The sequence below is a fragment of the Pristis pectinata genome, chromosome 20 (assembly GCF_009764475.1).
Source record: "Pristis pectinata isolate sPriPec2 chromosome 20, sPriPec2.1.pri, whole genome shotgun sequence".
NCBI lineage: Eukaryota > Metazoa > Chordata > Chondrichthyes > Rhinopristiformes > Pristidae > Pristis > Pristis pectinata.
Window position 1 is genome coordinate 9,532,471 of NC_067424.1, and position 21,001 is coordinate 9,553,471.

General features: G+C 45.0%; 1 protein-coding gene across 11 annotated transcripts in view; it reads right to left on the reverse strand.

Moving 5' to 3' along the window:
• Positions 1 to 21,001, reverse strand: part of plekha6 (pleckstrin homology domain containing, family A member 6) — a 291,418-nt gene that overhangs the window by 169,143 nt on the left and 101,274 nt on the right. The gene's annotated exons all lie outside the window — the stretch shown is intronic.

Consider the following 21,001-nt stretch of genomic DNA (forward strand, 5'->3'; position numbering starts at 1 on the left):
CTGCCGTCTCCACACTCACCCACAAAACCCCTCCCCACTCAACCACTCCATTTCCCCATGCATCCACCCTACCCCAGCTTCCAGACAGAGACCTCAAACAACTTGTATTCCTGCAGCCCTTTCACAAGATTATCAGACATCTGACACCGAGCCACACAGGGAAATATTAGGTCATTGGCTCTCTCTACAGATGTTGCTTGACTGCTTCCAACAGTTTCTGTTTTGAGTTTTCCTGCATCCAGAGTATTATTCTTTTGAAGTATTAGAACAAGTTGCCCCATGCTTGGCCAGTGGTTGATCAACAGCTCTGCAGGACTGCTCATCTGCAAAGATTTTTGCTGGGAGCAGGGAACAGACCTCAAGTTGTTCCATGAGCTTTCTCTTAATTACCAGTCATGGTATGTAAGGTTGTTGACTAGCAAAGAATCATCCAATTAGATACTGAAGAGTCAGTTATCTTTCCGAAAGCCAGCAATAGATGGTGCAATCTAATGATGGACAAGCTGTGCAGCCAATGGCTGGAGTGTGGGGGTGGGCAGTTGGAAGCAGGAAGTCACAGGATGAAACGACCAGTAATAGTTTCAACCAGGAGCAACAAACAATCTGCTGGAGGAACTCAGTGGGCCAGGACTCAATGCAGGGTTTTGACCTGAAATGTCGACAATTCCTTCCCCCCCCCCCAATTCTCGACCCGCTGAGTTCTTCCAGCAGATTGTAGAAGGACTGCAGATGCTGGTATCGAGATGAAAAACATGAGGATTCTGGAGGAACTGCAGAATCATCGTGTCTTTCAGCAGATTGTTTGTTGCTCCAGATTCCAGCATCTGCAGTCTGCGTCTCTGTCATAGAGTTAGTCACCCTGTATCCGACACAGAACCCTATTCTTTATGTGAGCCCAGGTGGCAAGTTCCAGTAAGTTTATCAACCACAGAGAGATCCTGCTACAGAAGTTTACCCACCAGCAGTGGGGTGGGGCAGCTTTCAGAACCAAGTACCTCTGATCATTTTTTGTCCCCCTCTTGACTCCCTGGGGCTGTGCTCTTCTCCATAGGGACAGCTGACATCGGCAGACCATCTAGGAACCAGGGATCGACCTCCGCACCACCTTGGATTCCAGGGCTGGTTGAAACGCGCGTGGAAGTGTCTAGTTCCAGGTCCGTTAGCACCTCTGTCATCCCTTCGTCTTATTCAAGATCAGCTACAAGCACCCACCCTTACCTCAGACACGGCTCCCCATACTCACCTGTTCAGTCAAAGTTATCTGCCCACAGTGCTACTTTGGAGAAGAACCGGGAGATTCCCCGCGGTCTTCCGATCAGTGATTATCCCTGAATCAGCATCATGTAAACAGACATTCACAACTCTGCCTGTGGGATCTCTCCATCCACAATTTAGAGGAGATAAGATGAGATTTCTTTATTAGTCACACGTACATCGAAACACACAGCGAAATGTATCTTTTGCGTAGAGTGTTCTGGGGGCAGCCCACAAGTGTCGCTGCGCTTCCAACACCAACATAACATGCCCACAACTTCCTAACCCATACGTCTTTGGAATGTGGGAGGAAACCGGAGCACCCGGAGGAAACCCAGGCAGACACGGGGAGAACGTACAAACTCCTTACAGACAGCAGCTGGAATTCAACCCAGGTCACTGGCGCTGTGATAGCGTTCCGCTAACCGCTATGTGATATCAGTGATTATTTCATTGACTGTAATGCACTAGGAGGTGTCAGAGCTCATGTAAGGTTCTACATAAACACAACCACCCTTTGTTTACATGCATAAAATACTTCAGCAGCAGGAAATCTGAGAAAGAAACAGGAAGAGATGGACATAGGTCAGACATGTCTGTGGAGTGATAGGTCAAAGACAGTTTGCCTGAGGATTGACCTGAAAAGTCAACTGTTTCTTCGTCTACAAATGCAGCTCGACAGGCTGAGTGTTCACAGCATTTCCTGCTTTATTCTTTGATGGAACACTGAGCTGAGCTCCAAACTCTATGACCCATTCAGTACCTGGACATTTTCCCTCTGCCTCCACTCTCAGAGTCACAGCACGGAAACTGGCCCTTCAGCCCAACTCCTCCATGACAACCAGAATGCCTACCTGAACAGGTCAAATTTCTCTGCATTTGGCCCATATCCCTTTAAACCTTTTCTATTCATCTACCTGTCTAAATGTCTTTTAAATGTTGTAATTGTCCCTACCTCTACGACTTCCTCTGGCAGCTCATTCCATATACCCACCACCCTCTGTGTGAGAAACTTGCCCCCCAGGTCCCCTTTAAATCTTTCCCCTCTCACCTAAACCCCCTAGTTTTAGACTCCACTACCCTGGGAAAAAGTCTGTAACCGTTCACCTTATTTATCCCTTCACAATTGTATATAGCTGGCCCGTAGATGCTGAAGATCTCATTCATGCGTTCATCACCTCCAGTCTTGACCTCACCAACCTGAGCACAAATGACCTATCTGAAACTCCATTGCCCACGTCCTGCTCTGCACAAAGGACTAGAAACCAATGGTCTTGCTGTGGTCAACTTCACCCCCTAGATCAAAATGCTTCAATAACTCATCTTCATTCCATGCCTGAAAGAATGTGATAGGGTGTAAAACCTCGGGCATCCTGTGATCACAAAAGGGGCTATAGAATTCAAAGTTCATTCTTTATATGGCATATAACTGTGTTTTACATGCAGCTCTACTTTGGTGGATAAATGTCGCAGGCAACCTTTGCACAGCAAACAGATACAAGATAAATGGGCACTTCATGGCATGGCTTTAAAGTAATGGGTGGGAAGTTCAAGGGAGATATCAGAGGAAGGTTTTTTTACCCAGAGAATGGTTGGGGCATGGAATGCTCTACCTGGGACGGTGGTGGAGGCAGGTACATTGGTCAAATTCAAGAAATTACTAGATAAGCATATGGAGGAATTTAAAATGAAAGGATATGTGGGAGGAAGGGGTTAGATAGTATTAGGCGAGGTTTAAAGGTCAGCACAACATTGTGGGCCAAAGGGCCTGTATTGTGCTGTACTGTTCTATGTTCTATGTTCATTCTGTCGTAATGCTGATAACTGAGGAATAAATGTTGCCTGGGTAAAATGACCCCTGCTCTTTTTTGAATATCACGACAAGATCTGTCTCACATATTCTAAATTAACATCTCGTTTGAATGACACAACCAGGTGTATGAAAGGTGATCTTAATATCACCGTTGCTCAGGCTGCACCTGGAGTACTGCATTCAATTATGGTCACCCCATCATAGAAAGGATGTAGGGGCTATGGAGAGGGTTCAGAAGAAGTCTTCCAGGATGCTGCCTGGATTAGTGGGCATGTGCTTTCAGGAGAGGTGAGACAAACTAGGGTTGTTCTCTCTTGAGTGGTGGAGGCTGAGGAGAGACCTGATAGAAGTTTATAAAATTATGAGAGGTATAGATAGACAGCTGATATCTTTTTCCTAGGGTCAAAATGTCTAATCCTAGAGGGCATGTATTTAAGGTGAGGGGGGAACATACAGAGGAGATGTGCGGGGCAAGTTTTTTTTACACAGAGAGTGGTGAGTGCCTGGAATGTGCTGCCAGGGGTGGTGGTGATGGAGGCAGATACAATAGGGGCATTTAAGAGGCTCTCAGATAGGCACATGAATATACAGAGAATGGAGGGATGTGGACAACATGCAAACAGAAGGGATTAGGCGTCATTAGCTTAATTATTTTATTAGGGCCTGTTCCTGTGCTGTACCGTTCTATGTTCTAATATTGCAGCCTGCAACCTGGAGATGTGCACACAGTAATGAGGAAGCCTTTGTAAACATCTTATTGGTTCTGCCTTACAGCTTATTGTTCTCCTTCAGGAAAGGAAATCTATCTCCATCACCCAGTATGACTTCTCTATGACTCAAGACCTACAGCAATGGTTGATTCTAGAATGCCCTCTGAACACTAACTGACCTGCCTAGTACTGTGAATGGTGACATTGGAATGTTTTATATATTTGCAAAACATAACAATTAAATGTGGACAATAAATTCTGCTCTGGCTAGCAACACCCACATGAAAAAAAATCCTGCTGTGGCCCATTAAAATTATAGAAATTTATGGGACAATAAAAGGCCATTCGATCCATCACATCCATACTTGAACACCACATGAAAAAAAAATCCTGTTGTGGCCCATGGAAATTATAGAAATTTATGGGACAATAAAAGGCCATTCGATCCATCACGCCCATACTTGCCGAAAAAACTATCCAACCTCATCCCATTTCCCAGCTATTGGTTAATGGTATACATCCAAGGACACTTTAAATACAACACAGATTTCTAGCTCTACCACCCTTTTAAGCAGTGAGTTCCTCATTACCACCTGGTTGAAAATAAATTCTTCTTGACCCCATTGATCCCACCAATTACCTTAAATTAATGGCCTTGCTTTTATTGACTTCTCTCCAATGGAAAGCACACTCCGTTTAGTTCCTTTATAATGTTACACATCTGGATGGTGATGCTACAGAGAAGGTGGTGTCAAGACACGGGGTGAATCACTGACAGTCTGATGAAGCAGATGTCAACAGAAGGTCAAATAGAAATGGTAAAGTGGCTAGATACAGGCTCTAGTGTATTAGAGACTTTGGGGGTTTTCTGAAATGAGACTTCTCATCTGAGCACATAATATTTTTAAAACAAATACACATTGCCCAGAACAGTCCAAAGATTATTCACCATGAGGTCACTTTGCACTGGATTTTATCAACAACCCTCGAGAAACTTCAGTTTTACATTGACAGGTAATTTATATAATCAAAAGACACCTCAGTCTTGGAACACAAGCTGCCTATACAGCCCTGTAGCCAAAAGAGAAGGAAGTCACTAATGTCCTGTCTCGACCCGACACTGGAAGTCACTGATAAATGAAAGTGATGAAATTCTACCCATTGCAGAGATTGTAAAATAAGCCACATTTCCAATGCACTGGGACAGTTGGCACCAAGGACTGACTGGAAGAACAACATGTGGACAGAGGTTTCAGACCAATTAAGGGACAACATTGGAAATTAACTTCACAAGGCTCTGTTATGTAACATTTAAAAGATTGGATGGAACATTCCCCTCAGAACACTGGCTCATTCACATCCCTCTCATTCAGCAGCTAATCGAGTTACGTTTCCCTCACACTATTGTAAGATCTTTGTCTCATAGCCATGTATTTTTCCCCCAGTTATCTCTCTTTCCTTGAAGCAGTGGCCTGTAGCTATGGTTAAAAATGGAAAATGTTGGAAAAACCCAGCAAGTCAGGCAGCATCTATGGAAAGAGGAACAGAGTTAATGTTTCAAGTCAAAGACCTTTCACTTAAATTGGAAAAAGGTAAATCAAGTTTCAAGGTGCAGTGAAAGTGGGGAGGGGAAGAGTATGCAAAGAAAGGACTGTGATAGGTGGAAGACAAGAGAGATTAAATAACAAAGGGACAATAGAGCTGGCTTTCAGCACTCCTGTTTCCTCCCTGTTACAGACCTTCCTTTGTACTCTCTCTGCCCCATTTCATTACATCACAGAACTTATTTTACATCTAATCTTTCCCAGTTCTGATGACAGATCATCCAGCTGAAATGTTAATTCTTTTTTTATTATTTCAAATAGTTACAAGAAATACAAAGAGATGCATGGCTTTCTGTACATCCACAGTGTCGTTTAGTTTGTACATTCATTGTGTAATCGGGTCCATGCATTTGCAGTGTTCAGACATTCTGTGTACAGAGCCCCGTTGCCATTCACGTGACCTCCTGAGCTGACACACACTTCAAGTGTTTGAGAGGCTTCTGCACAGTTTAGTCCCTCAATGTCTAGTGGCAGAAGGACTCTGTCTTTACTTCTCGCTGCCTTGGTGAAGCAGCTAGCATAATCAAAGACCCCACCCACCCGGATCATCCTCTCTTCTACAGGAGCCTGAGGGCATGTACCACCAGGCTTAAGGACAGCTTCTATCCCACTGTGATAAGGCTATTGAATGGTTCCCATATATGATGAGATAGACTCTTACCTCACAATCTACCTTGTTGTGACCTTGCACCTTATTGCACTGCAGTTTCTCTGTAGCTGTGACACTTTACTCTGTAGCTGTGACATTTTACTTTGTACTGTTATTGTTTTTACCTGTACTACATCAATGCACTCTGTACAAACTCAATGTAACTGCACTGTGTAAGGAATTGACCTGTACGATTGGTATGCAAGACAAGTTTTTCACTGTACCTCGGTACAAGTGACAATAATAAACCAATACCTTCCACTGCAGTCCTTCCTCACAAAACCTTTGTGTTGGTTGCACCGAGCTTCAGTTCATCCCTTTGCACATACTCCATCAGCCTGGAAGGTGCCAGTTAGCAGCATTCCCTTATGAACATCTCATAGTACTGGACGACGAACAGATTTCAGGCACTGCAAGGTTCATCTTTCACCACATTGATGATCTTCCAGCAGCACTTGATGTTTGTCTTGGTGTGTGTCCCTGGGAACAGCCTGTAGATCAGAGAGTCCTCTGTTCTGCAGCTGCAGAGGATGAACCTCGACGAGGGCCCCTGCATCCTTTCCCAGACCTTCTTTGCCAATGCACAGTCCACAAAGAGGCCAGCAATCATCTTGTCCTCATCGCAGCTGTCCCGAAGGCATCTTGCATTGGGAGTGAGACTCCGGCTCTGCAGGAAGGATCTGGCGATGACGGTCCTTCTTACTGCCTGACGACGAGGTCTTGGTGCTTGTTGGCAAGTTCTGGTGATGAGGCATTCTGCCAAATGGTTTGGACAGCCTGCTTGGGGAACCATCCCACAGGATCCGTCATTTCCTTCTCCCGCAGTGCCTGCAGGAAGCTCTGAGCTGACCACTGCCTAATGGACTTGTGGTCAAAGGTGTTTTTCTGAAAGAACTTTTCCCACTAAGGACAAGCAGTGAGGCAAGGTCCAGCTTAATGGAACATTGCGCAGTAATGAGACCAGAACCATCCCTTGCAACATTAGGGAGAGTGGAACCTCAGGACGTTGTGACACTTGGTGCCTGTGTACTTCGGTTCTACGCACAGCTTGATGTAGCTGCACATGAAGATGGCCATCAGAATGGGGGCGATGTAGGGTACCTATTTCCCCATTGTCTGGGGACTTGGGCATCGCAACCCCTCGGACATGTTTCATCTCAGATCCCCAGATAAACGGAAGATGGCGGAGGAGCGGGGTATGGGCCACACCTGAGCCACATACACAACTCCAAGAGTACCTCACACTTGGTGAACAGGTTCATGCCGGTCTGTTTCTCTCTCCACACACCCGACTCGCTGAGTATTACCAGCATTGTTTCTCAGATTGTGACTGTCCTAACCCTTCACACCCAGTGGTCTAAAGCAATGGCTCTCCCTATCGCTCTCACACCTGTACTGTTACCCCAAAGTCAATCCTTCCCTTGTCTCAGCTCGATGCCTCCTCTTGGTGATATCTGAAGATACAATGCCAGGCATGTCATGCTCTATCCAACCACAATCCACCTCCACTGTTTCTCTGCTGTCAGAACGATCTAATGGTGGAGCCTGGACAAGCCAAAATTATCCATGAGATATTGGCAGACTGCAGCCACTAACTTCAGCTGCTGCCACAAGCTCTGTTCCATCATTCCTGGTCCCTGTTTCAGGATAAATCTAACCTTTACCCATTGACCCTGAACTCTGAACCATCGACCCATGTCCTCTGGGTAATGTTCCCTCCAAAGCATGTCTGTTTTTTTTCATTACTGGAGGATTGCAAAGGGCTGTAAGCATTGCTCCTACCTTGACACATCCTGTATTGGTTCTCAGGCAAATCACTTAGTATCGTTAATTGCACATTAAAGATAAACTCTAAACTCTGTCAGTGGCCCTTGTGAGATCAATGAAGACAAAGAGGCTTGGAGTTTGTACACCGTAATTAACTACAGAACCAAAAAGTCTAAACTGTTAGGTTTAATCCCAATCGAACTGATGAAAATTCTAACTCTATATCTGCAATGTCTGAGGGAGAACCCAAGTTTCATTCAAACAAATACAAACAGTGATTTTTGACGTCAAACGTTTAATCCAACTTAAAACATGTATAGATTGAGTGGACAGTCAGAGACTTTTTCCCAGGGTGAAAATGGCTAACGCGAGGGGGCATAATTTTAAGGTGATTGGAGGAAGGGGGATGTCAGGGGTAAGTTTTTTTTACACAGAGAGTGGTGGGTGCGTGGAACATACTGCTGGCAGAGGTTGTGGGGGCAGATACATTAAGGACATTAAAGAGACTCTTAGATAGACACATGAGTGATAGGGAAATGGGGGGGGGTCTATGTGGGAGGGAAAGGTTAGATAGCTATTAGAGCAGGATAAAATGTCAGCACAACATCGTGGGCTGAAGGGCCTGTACTGTGCTATAATGTTCCATGTTCTATTCCCTGATTTGTGGTTAGTCCCCCAGGGAATACGTAAGGACCCATAACCCCATCAAGTCTGACATTCAGTTTGAACAGGACCCATAACCCCATCAAGTCTGACATTCAGTTTGAACAGAACTTCCACAAGTTCCAGTTTCAAGCAGCAGCTGCTGTAGTGGGTGGACAAGAAAGGAGCAATCTCACATGTAAAGGCAAGAGAATAAATTCCCTAATAAATCCAATGTGGAATTCAGGAGGACATCCTTGATCCAGCAGTGGTTAGAACCAGCAAGTGGTGCAGGTGAACAGCATGGATGCATTTCTGGAGTGGTTGGGAAACACTTGAGAGTGAAAGTTGTTGCTGATGGAGTTATAGGGTATGAGGAGGCTCATGCATTAAATGAGCCAAATGATGTATATTCATCGAATGACCCAGGTTCAAGCACGGAACACAGGGAGCAATCAATAGGAGAAGTAGCCCCACCAATCAGTGGAAGTGGATTATGATCAAGAAGTAACAGTACGGATGAGAATCAACGTAATACATACAAAGCGAGCATGGGGCAGGTTAATGAGGTAGAAACCACAGGGTTCGTGAAACTGCACTAAGCCACTTCTCATACAACATTGGATCATTGATCAAGGGACACCTCCCCCATCTCCAGGGTGAGTTAGATCTGACCTGGAAATGGGGGAGGTGACCCTTGATCAATGATATTCAGAAGGATGAGGGGAGATCTCATTGAAACCTACCAGATACTGAAAGGCCTGGGTAGAGTTGATGTGGAAAGGATGTTTACATCAGTAGGAGAATCTCGGATCAAAGGGAACAGCCTCAGAATAAAGGGATGTCCGTTTAAAACTGAGATAAGGAGGAATTTCTTTAGCCAGAGGGTGGTGAATCTGTGGGATTTGTTGCCACAGAGGGCTGTGGAGGCCAAGTCATTGGGTGTATTTAAGGCAGAAATTGATAGGTTCTTGATTGGTAAGGGGGTTAAGGGGAGAAGGCGGAATGATTGAATGGCAGAGTAGACTTGATGGGCCAAGTGGCCTAATTATACTCCTATACCTTATGGTCCTATGGAGGCTTCAGCAGGCAATCCTGGACAGCTGGCACATCTGCAGGGGTTGGTAGATCAACAGGCCATAGTAAACTAGCCCTAGTGGTAGAATCTGGGGGGTAGTTGATGGGATGTGGGGAGAAAAAAAATAGGATTGGTGTAGGATTAATGTAAATGGATGGTTGATGGTTATTGTGAACTCAGTGGGCCAAAGAGCCTGTTTCCATGCCTCAGTGAATCTATAATACTGAGGGAGGACTGTCCTTTTGAGGGTTCTTTCTTTCAGATAAAATGTTAAACTACCTAATCTTTCACTGCGTGAAATGAATATATTGGAAAATGCAAGTATTCTCAGTGTAATATTGGGCAATAGTTATCAAAACAGCTTTTGAGAGAGCTTCACCATTAGTGGTTAACCAGAGTCTCAGGATCAGCAGGGTTCACTTAAACCAATGTAGATACCAACACCTCTGGGATAGTCCATTAAACCAAAGCCTCATCTGCCAGCACAGTAGCACCGTTAGTAGGGCCGCTGTCTCACAGCTCCAGTGACCCAAGATTGACTCTGACCTCCGGTATTATCTGCGTGGAGTTTGGATTTTCCCTGCGGCTGTGTAGGTTTCCTCCGGATGCTCTGGTTTCCTCTGGATGCTCCAGTTTCCTCCCACATCCCAAAGACTCGCTGATCTGTAGGTTAACCGGCCACTGTAAATTGCCCCTAGCCTGTAGGTAAGAGATAGAATCTAATGGAGAAGATGGGGAAATGTGACAAGAATAAAGTGTGATTAGTGTAAGACTAATAACAAACAGGTGCTTGATGGCTGACAGGGACTTGTGGGCCAAAGGGTCTGTTTCTGTGCTGAGTGACTCAATGAAAGACATGTAACCTTATCCATGAATTACTAACTAAATGTTTGTTGGGGAAACTTGACCCAGACCATTATGGAATGCTTACATGCAATATACAGATTCATCAACAGTGTTGTCTTTCCATATTAAATGTCTCCACACAAAAATCCGTTTTAACTTTCATTTCACTACGGTAGCGTAGCGGTTAGTGCGACACTATTACAGCGCCAGCGATCGGGGTTCTATTCCCGTCGCTATCTGTAAGGAGTTTGTACGTTCTCCCGTGTCTGCGTGGGTTTCCTCCAGGTGCTCCAGTTTCCTCCCACATTCCAAAGACGTACGGGTAGGTTAATATGGGTTTAAAATGGGCGGCGCAGACTCGTTGGGCCGAAAGGGCCTGTTACCACACTGTAAATAAAAATATTTTTAAGAATTTAATTTTACATACCGCAGTGACACTTGTAAAGATCTGAATATTTGCATCCCGAGATCATCTCTCTCTCCGTCAATTTGAAATTAGTAACACAACCAGTTGCTTCCACACGGTTGATTACGAAACACCAGAATTTGTGATTAATAACTTGCCTGCATTTTCTGGACTTGGAAAGACAGGGTTCAGGCACTGAAAGGGTTAATTTTTGGTGGTCGATTTGTTGAGACACAAAAGAGGAAGAAACCCGTGTTTGACTTATTCAGGAAATGGTTCAGCACTAAAAATAGTTCATCAAACCAAAGTTATTCTGGAGTGTAGGAGGAGGTCAAAAATAAAACAGGAGATTGCAAGAAGTTAATCATGATTCCTGATGATTTCACAGGGGACGGAAAAGTTCCTGACAGCACCACTCCCTCTGAATGGAGAAACAAAGAGCCACTTGCAACAGAGTTAGGATAATCCCAGGTCAGGATGTGAATCCTAATCTGGGCAATATATCCAGTTTTTTTTCACAATCAGCAAAATCCTCCTTTTCTGTGTCTGTGTGTACCCACATCCATTCCACCCCAACTACCTCACGTGAAAGACGTTGCTCAACTTTGTAGCAAATCTTAGGCAGCCAGAGGGTATTAGCCAAAAGCTTCGGAGGCCATTCAGCCCATCAAGCCTATTCTATCATGACAGATCTGTTTCTTAGCCCCATTAACTGTCATTCTATATCAGTTTGAAACTCTTACCCGTGGGCTAATTGTGCTGGATTTAACTGGTGGTTCCACAGGGAACTATTGGCATTGGGCAGCTCAGAGGTAAGGATGTGGATGTCACGCGCTGCAGGCTGTGACCCAAATCTTGCCCTGTGTTCAAGATCGTCAGGATGTTTCAGAGAGGTGACCTCGGCAGTAGCTGAGGCCTATTCACCATTGACGACTTAGCACTGCTAAGTCAGAGACATTTTCCCAGTGCGACAATGGCTAACACGAGGGGACATCATTTTAAGGTGATTGGAGGAAGGTATAAGGGGGATGTCAGGGGTAAGTTTTTTTTTAGAGTGGTAGGTGCATGGAACGCACTGCCTGCAGGTTGTGGGGGCAGATACATTAGGGACGTTTAAGAGACTCTTAGATAGACACATGAATGATAGAAAAATAGGGGGTTATGTGGGAGGGAAGGGTTAGATAGATCTTAGAGCAGGATAAAATGTCGGCACAACACTGTGGGCCAAAGGGCCTGTACTGTGCTGTAGTGTTCTATGTTCTACTGTCTGACCCTGAGGGGTGCAGAAGCCCCTCCACCGTCAGCCCAGGTAAGTGCAGACTGGCACAGGCTCAACTTGGCACCAGATGCCACAATCAGTTTTGGAAGCTGCTAATGTCCCTGCAGCCTTTCAGATTTCTGCTGTCCTTTGCATCTTGAGTTCCCACAAAATGGCCTCTCAGGAGTCACCTTGTTCTTGACTCCCCACAGTTTGCTTACAGTGACGGTATCACAAGCAGCCAATAGCTAAGATCAGCAGCTTTCCAAATATCCAGAAGAAATCAATAGGACAGAGCTCCTTGCGCTTGTGGGTCAAGCAATAGAAAAGTATAATAACAATGTTTAAAAGGCACTTGTACAGATACTTGGATAGGAAAGGTTTAGAGGGACATGAGCCAAATGCAGGCAAATGGAACTACCTGAGATGGGCATCTTAGGGGTAGGCACGGTATTGTAGCGGTTAGCGTAACGCTATTACAGCGCCAGTGACCCGGGTTCAATTCCCGTTGCTGTCTGTAAGGAGTTTGTACATTCTCCCCGTGTCTGCCTGGGTTTCCTCCGGGTGCTCCGGTTTCCCCCCACATTCCAAAGACGTACGGGTTAGGAAGTTGTGGGCATGCTATGTCGGCACTGGAAGGGTGGCAACACTTGCAGGCTGTCCCCAGAACACTCTATGCAAAAGATGCATTTCACTGTGTGTTTCGATGTACATGTGACTAATAAAGATATTTTATCTTATCTTGGTCGGAATGGACTAGTTGGGCCGAAGGGCCTGTTTCTGTGCTGTATGACTCTAAGTACAGTGAGAGCAGAAGACCATACAGCAGGCTCCATAGGCCATGTATGTCTATACTACAGGTACCGTGGGTTGTATAGGAGGACCACAGTACAGGCACCATGGGTCATAGTACAGGTACTATCAGTCAGGTATGGTCATTGAACAGGCCTAAGGATCAACTTGTCAGCATATTGTATGCACCATGCATTGTGTAGTAGTCATATAGTGCTCAGCACAGTCCTAACCTACTCCATCACCATTTAGAGTTCAACATCATGGGCTCCAAATTCAGGTTCTCATGTACTGAACTCAGACCTTCCCAAAATGTGAGATCCGACTGTGAGTGCCCACCTTTGGTGGCTGATCTGTCCTGAGTCAGATAACCAGAGCCTGCCAAAGGGCAGCCGGTGAAATGACCTTACACTGTACTAAGCCCAACACTAGCGAATAGCTCAAATGTCTGAGCCTACGTATAGAACAATTAGCAGCCTTCCCATCCCAAAGAGGTTTCACACAAGAACGTGTTCAATCAAACATTGACACCAAGCCACATGAGATATTAAGATGGATGAGAACTTGGGCAATGAGCTTGATTTAATGAGATTGAGAGAGCGAGGGAGGGGGAATGCTTTGCAACATATACGGCAGGTGGGAAGTTTGCCAAAGGTGAGAGAAGGGGCTCAGACGTCTGTGGGAAGAGGAGGGTAGGAGCGTAAGTGGAGGATATCTCAGGCACACAGGAGGGAGGTGACAGAGATAGGCTGACAGATTATGGCTATAACACAACCCTGGATCCTTGCCCACTGATCACAGCAGTAGGACTACACATAGAGGAATTTAAACACAAAGATGACAAGGTTTGCAAACAACCTCAACCATGAGGCTCTTCTCTGCTTCCTGCTTATTCAGAGTCCTGGTGATCTACATTCGTACATTCAGAATGGCCAATTAGTGGGCAAACCATATCACACATGTGCAACTCAGTCAATCTTTGGGCAAAAAAAGAGATGAAATTGAAGGGGATAAGGGAGCAAACATATATTAAAAGCACACAATAAGCACTGAGAATAAACACTGAAGATTTATGGAACAAGAGGAACCAAACCAATGTTAAAACATTGATGATATGCATCCATTGGCATGGTTTGTTTCTTGAATACAACGCAGCTCAAAAAAAGCGAGCAGAACTTGGCTCCTTTATAAGGACGACACTTTCAAATAATACAGCTGCTTGCTGTGCTTAATCCCTTCCCACACTTACCGAAATTTCCACCACTTTCCAAGGGGATTCTCAGTGCTCTTCACTCCCCAGTAGGGGAGGAGGCAGTTAAAGTGGTTGAGGAGTGATGGCAGAAGGAGAGGTAGAACTACGATGAGTCACTGTGCTCCACAAGATCGTTAGGTCCTTTATCCTCGCCCTTGGATATAAACACAGCTTTGTCCATCTTAATAACAATTCTTTCTTCAAGGCTGCAGATGCTGGGTGTACAATTGGTGCTTTCAGAAGCGAGTTGATAGATTTTTGTTGGGCAAGGTGCCTGTGGCGCCAAGAAAAGCTGAGCAACCTACAAGCCATGAAAGTCTTGCATTTATCTGGCACCTGTCACGACCACAGGCCATCCCAAAGTACAATACCGTAGAACATGCAGCAGCTGGTGTGTGCACAGCAAGATCCCACAGCAGCAGAGCGATAATGATGCGATAATCCCAATTTTGTGAGACCTACTTTGGAGATAAATTGGCCAGATACAAAGGAGGGAACCCCCCTGCAAAAAGTACAGGTAGTTCTGCTATAACGCAAATTGGTTACAATGTGATTGATGGATTAGGGAACATTATTTGCATTATGCGGGCCACACTGGTTATAATGCGATCACCATCAGGAAAACCTGTTTAAATCTGTAAGGCAACTACAGCCCGTTCTGCTATAACAACTTACGATAATGCAAAGTTTCCTAGGAATGTAACCTTATAGCAGAACTACCTAAATTGGTAAATTGGTTTATTATTCTCACATGTACAGATGTACAGTGAAAAACTTTGTTTTACATGCTGTCCATAGAGATCATTTCATTACAACAGTGCATTGAGGTAGTACAAGGGAAAACAATAACAGAATGTTGAATAAAGTGCTACGGTTATGGAGAAAGTGCAGTGCAGGCAGACAATAATGTGCAAGGCCATGACGAGGTAGATTGTGAGGTCAAGAGTCCACCATATCATACTAGGGGACTGTTCAATAGTCTTATAAGAGTGGGCTAGAAGCTGTCCTCGAGCCTGGTGGTACGTGCTTACAGACTTTAATATCTTCTGCCTGATGGGAGGGGGGAGAAGAGAGAACGTCCTGGTTGGGTGGGGTCTTTGATTACGTTGGCTGCTTTTCCAAGGCAGCGAGAAGTGTAGACAAGTCCATGGAGGGGAGGCTGGTTTCTGTGATGTGCTGAGCTGTGTCCACAACTCTGCAGTTTCTCGCAGTCTTGGTGATGCATCCAGATAGGATGCTTTCTATGGAACATCAATATAATAAAGCGGGATCTATTACCCACTTCAGATAACAGGCAAGCCTCGTTTAACATCTCACTTTAAAGACAATTGAAAGGCTAAAGAGACTGGATGGGCCAAGTGGCCAACTTTTCTTCCCATATAACTCCCAACCAGCAGTGAAGGCTCCCCCACGATCTCAGCATTCCCGGGTGCTTGATGAGAGAGTGTGAAGTCCAACAGTATTTTCTTGCTCCTCAGAATGACCTGGGTAATTTATCTCAATGGACAGCTTTGCAATCTGCCTCACAGTTTAAATCAGCTGCATCTAGCTGTGCAATTCAAAGCTTTTTAACCACAAGAAACACCTCCAGAATCTTCTGACCCAATCCTCCATACCACTGCATGACCAGAAACATCTGCACCCCTGCGTCCCTCCCACAACCATGAAATTCCTCAACAGACTCTCTCCTACAACGGTATAAATACTAATCTCAAAGCCATTAAGATCAACTTCCCACGAGGCCACTTGGCCCATTGTACCCATGCTGGCCAAATATGCACTAGCTAGTTTACTCTGACGTCCTAGCTCTTGGCCCCTAGCCCGAGAGTTTATAGATCTTCAAGTGTTCATCTAGCTACTTTTTAAATGTGGGAGGGGTTTCTGCACCCACCAACACCTCAGACAGCGAGCTGCCGACCCCTTCCATTCTTATAGGACATAGTACAGCACAGGAACAGGCCCTTCGGCCCATGATGTCGTGCCAAACTAGTTAAACTAGTAAGTAAATGCCCAACTAATCCCTTCTGCCTACACAATGTCCATATCCCTCCATTCTCTGCACATTCATGTGCCCATCAAAGAGGCTTTTAGATGCCCCTATCGTATCTGCCTCCACCACCACCCCATTCCAGGCATGCACCATTCTCCGTGTAAAAACACTTGTCTTGCACATCTCCTTTTAACTTATCCCCTCTCATCTTAAATGCGTGCCCTCTAGTATTAGACATTGCAATCCTGGGAGAAAGATACCCGCTGTCAACTCTATCTATGCCTCTCATAATCTTATAAATGATTCTAATAATCTTAGAATGAAAAATTCTCCCCTCTAATCCTACCAGCTAACAAATCTATTTATCTGTTTTTGACTTTCTTAGTAAGGGAGACAGGTCCTCCCTGCATAGGTCTCTCCATTTTGTACACCCTAATTCCTACCCCTCCCTCCCCCCCCCCCCCCCCCATTCTCCATTGTTCCAGAGAAAACAACCCCAATTAAGTCAGTCTCTCCTCATAATTATACTTCTCCAGCCCTGGCAACGTCCTTGGAAATTTCCTCTGCACCTTCACCATTCTGTATGTCTTCATGCAATGAACCAATCAGCACTGAGTATCACATCAATCATTCCCCATTGGTGAACCTTCCTTATTTGGGACATTCTCCTTATAGTTGATACCAACTTCATTTGGCACACCGTCATCTGTCCTGAGTTTCTTATCCATACACAAGGGCTTGGTCCAGTGGGCTACCTGAATGCAGGATACTGGGATGAGAGGTGACAGTGTGTACAACAGAGTAACTATGACTGTGTGAAAAAGCAGCCTGTTTTGCATCTTTCTGACTGCTCAATCCTAAAGGATGCAAGTACAAGAAGCTGTGAACCGAGCCTATCAATCTGCAGTCATCCCATCTCACAGATCAGCCAAATTAAAGGTACCTTCATGGTATGAACACTTTTGTCCATCAAACGAGGTATTAAACAGAGACCACTCTTTGGGTGAATGTAAAAGACCCCTTGGCCCTATTTTGATGCAGGGAGTTATCTCTGCTGTCATGTCACTATTTACCCCTCAACCAACATCACCAGAGCAGGTTATCTACTCATTGTCGCATTGCTTTTGTGTGATCTTGCTCTGCAGAGATTGACTGTTACGATTCCAATATCATACATTTCTAAAATACTTCATTAGCTCAACAGGTCATTGGGATGACCTGAAAACGATCTGCAACGTGCAAGTTTTCGTTTAATTTTCACTGGCCTTGCTTGAGAGGATAAACCTTACAACAACACAAGAAAATAGGAGGAGTAGCCCACCTAGCCCCCCGAGACCTGTCTCACCACTCAATGTGATCTGGCGGACCTGCCCCAGTCCTCTCTGTGCCAGATCCCCATAACCCTCAATCCCCCGATCTTTCAAGAATTTATCAACATCTAGCTTAAATATTTCTATTGATCTAGTCTCTACAACTGTCTAGACAGAGAATTCCAGAGATTCACTACCTCTGTGAGAAGAAATGTCTACATATCTCAATTTTAAATGACCACTCCCTTATCTTGAAACCATGCCCCCAGTTCAAGATTTTCCTACTAATGAAAACCTCTCAACATTTACCCTGTTAAGCATCCCCAAATGCCCCCCCCCCCACCCCCGAGGATCTTAAAGCAACCAACAACCTGCTGGAGAAACCCATTGGGTCAAGCAGCATCTGTGGAGGAAAGGAACTGTTGGCATTTGGGGTCAAAATTTTGCACCAGAACAGGTTTTGTAAGGGTCAACCCCTGGACCGTGACCTCACCAACGATCATCAGGCCACTGTCTCATCACATCAGGAGATCTCCCCTCCACAGCCTCTGACCTGAGAGTGCCCCAACCTCACATTTCCCACTACTGTCTCTTACATAAAATTTCCTTCTCCCCCCGCTTCCCACCACCCCCCCCCCCCCCCCCCCCACCACTCACAGGTGCTGCTCGACCCACTGAGTTTCTCCAGTTGATCCAGATTCTGGCATCTGCAGTCCGTGTCCCCCTTAGGAACTTAAATGTTTCAATAAGATCACCTCTCATTCTCCTAAACTCCAAAAAAGACCCAAGCTGTTTAGCCTCTCTTGATAGGACAACCTCTCATCCCAGGAATTAGCCTAGTAATCTCTTCTGGACTGCCTCCAATGCTACTATATCCTTTCTTAGGTAAGGAGACCGAAGTCCCCCTTACCACTCCCCCGATCCTGCTGAACCCTGGGCGAGGTCATGGGGGAGAAGCTTTTACACCCAATTCAGAAATATTTATTTTATTTGTACCTGATATATCTGTATCACTTGCACACAATCCTTGTTACTACCCCGATTAATGACACTACTGTGTCAACTAAGTCAAGGAAATTGTAAGCTGCTCCTCAGTGTCATCTGACTTTATGGATTCATGTGTCAGGACATAACAACAACGTGATTTTATCTGCACAGATTGCTGGCATGTACCCAAGGAAGTGAAGCTCCGACATTCAAAAAACAGGAAGGTTAAAAATCTCGCATAAAATTAATCGGCACGTAGGAGGAAATCACGCAGCCTATCTAGTCTTTGCCAGTGCCTAATTGAGCAATTCCATCGGTCCCATTCCCCCTTTCTTTTCTGTTCCTCAGAATTATTTTCTCAAGTGCTTATCCACTTCACTCTCATCAAGTAGGCTGAGCAAGTAAATTCATGTTTGCTCCTCTTTGAAAGTGCAGGATCAAAACTGCACGAGCAATCTGACAAACCACCCTGCTGAAGCCTAGTCATAGAGCAATGCAGCACGGATACAGACCCTTCGGCCCAACCAGTCCATGCCGACCACAGTGCCCACCCAGCTCGTCCCAATTTCCTGCGGTTGGCCCCTATCCCTCCAAGCCCCACCCCTCCATGTAACAATCCAAGTACTTCTTAAATGATACTATTGTACCTGCCTCAACCACTTCCTCCGGCAGTTCGTTCCATATACTCACCACCCTCTGCGTGAAGAGGTTGCTCCTCAGGTCCCTTTTAAATCTTTCCCTTCTCACCCTAAACCTATGCCCCCTAGTTTTGGACTCCCCTACCCTGGGGACAAGACTGTCACCATCCACCTTATCTCTGCCTCTCATAATTTTAAACACTTCGCTAAGGTCGCTCCTCATTCTCCTATGTTCCGAGGAATAAAGACCCAGCCTGGCCAACTTCTCCCTATAATTAGGCCCGTATCAGGCTATAACTCAGTAGTCTGAAATAAAAACACAAAATGTTGGAACTATGCAACACATGGAGAAGGAAACCAAGGTAACCTGTCACCAGGACTTGGAAATCTGAGATAATGTTTCCCTTTCATCATTCCAAATGGACCATAAAATCAGCTCTAGATTCAGTATATTGGTAGCTGGTGTCATCCCCACTCAGAGGAAATCCTTGACCCCTGGTCACATAGGCCACCAAAGCAGAGGCTGATGTGATGGTACATTTTGCCAAAGGGAACCACCAGCCACCAACATCAGGAGTGCCTGTCAACACCTTGGCAGCCCTGTCCCCACCCTCTCTTGGCCCCCTGCACTTTCTGCTGCTGTTCATGTGCTATTGGCTATCACTGGAAGACCACAGCACTCCATCCTCAACTGTTGCCAGAGCAATCACAGAGAGTAACTTCAGGAGTGGGTTCTCGGACAAAACACATAAAAGCAGAATGTCAAATGGAACTGCTACTTTTCCTGAGGAAAACAAACATGTACGCTCCACAACTACTGCACCTTGGTTCCAAGGTTTGGAATGTTTCACCCAACCCAATGGATATGATGCCACATGGCATGTGTCCAATTCTACCGAATGACAGCTAGCAAGAGACTACCCTTCCACCAACCGAGGCCAGTCTTCTCTTGTAGATGGACATTTCCCAACCCACCACTCTGAAAGAGGCTAGGACTGTCCCAGACACCCTGACTAACATTAATCCCTCAACCACAGCATCCATTCAGGTAATCACATCACTATTTGTGGGTGCTTGCTGTGCACAGATTGGCACCACATTGCAAGTAACTACACTTCAAAGGGTAATTTGTTTGCTGTGAAAGAACATCCTGAAAGGCACAATATATATGCAAGATTCCCCCCCCACTGTATCACGCAGTATGTCAGATGGTACGTTGTTGTTTTTGTTGCATTTTCAATAATAAATGCTGGTGGTTACTGAGATTATGTTTATATTTCCAGTGTAATATGACCTCTCCATCTTCCTAACCCTTCACCACATGACTAAAAGATTGCTTTGATACTGTCAAGGAACATATTGGCTTTAGAAAGAAATAGTTTCACTCCAACAAAATAGCTTAACTAGGAAAAGTTATTCAGTCAGTTGCTTGCCCATGACAGGTGTGTGACAGAACATCGGAGGCGTCATATTTAATTGCACTTTAGCGAAGTAGTTTGGAGATATATTTGGCTCATTCACTTTGAGGTTCACAGACAGTTGTGTAAATTTTTCAGTTGTGATTTTCTTTCCATGATATTTCTCACCCCGTCCGGGTTAAATTGAAGAGCATTCTGAAGCCTTAGAAAGATTTAATATGGCCAGAGAGTGGGAGAAAAGATACCATGATGATCAGCAATTGCTACGGCTACATGTCATTTTCTATTTTCCCAAGGAGATCATTAAATGTAATAACTATTGTGAAACCTATAGCATATAATTGCTGTTGTTCACTTATTTGTTGTTGTTTATATATCTGGCCTTAAGTTATTATTGCATCTAGAAGAGTGGATGAGATGTTGGGCAAATAGTCTGTGCCCCTGTCAAAGTTCTAAGAAACTTGAATACAACATCTCCTTACCATGGACCTGATAAGCTTTATGATTCTGAAACAGGAAGTGTGGAGTTGTACCCACTTGTAGGGAGATCAAAATTAAAATTCATAATTATAAGACAGTCATAGCAA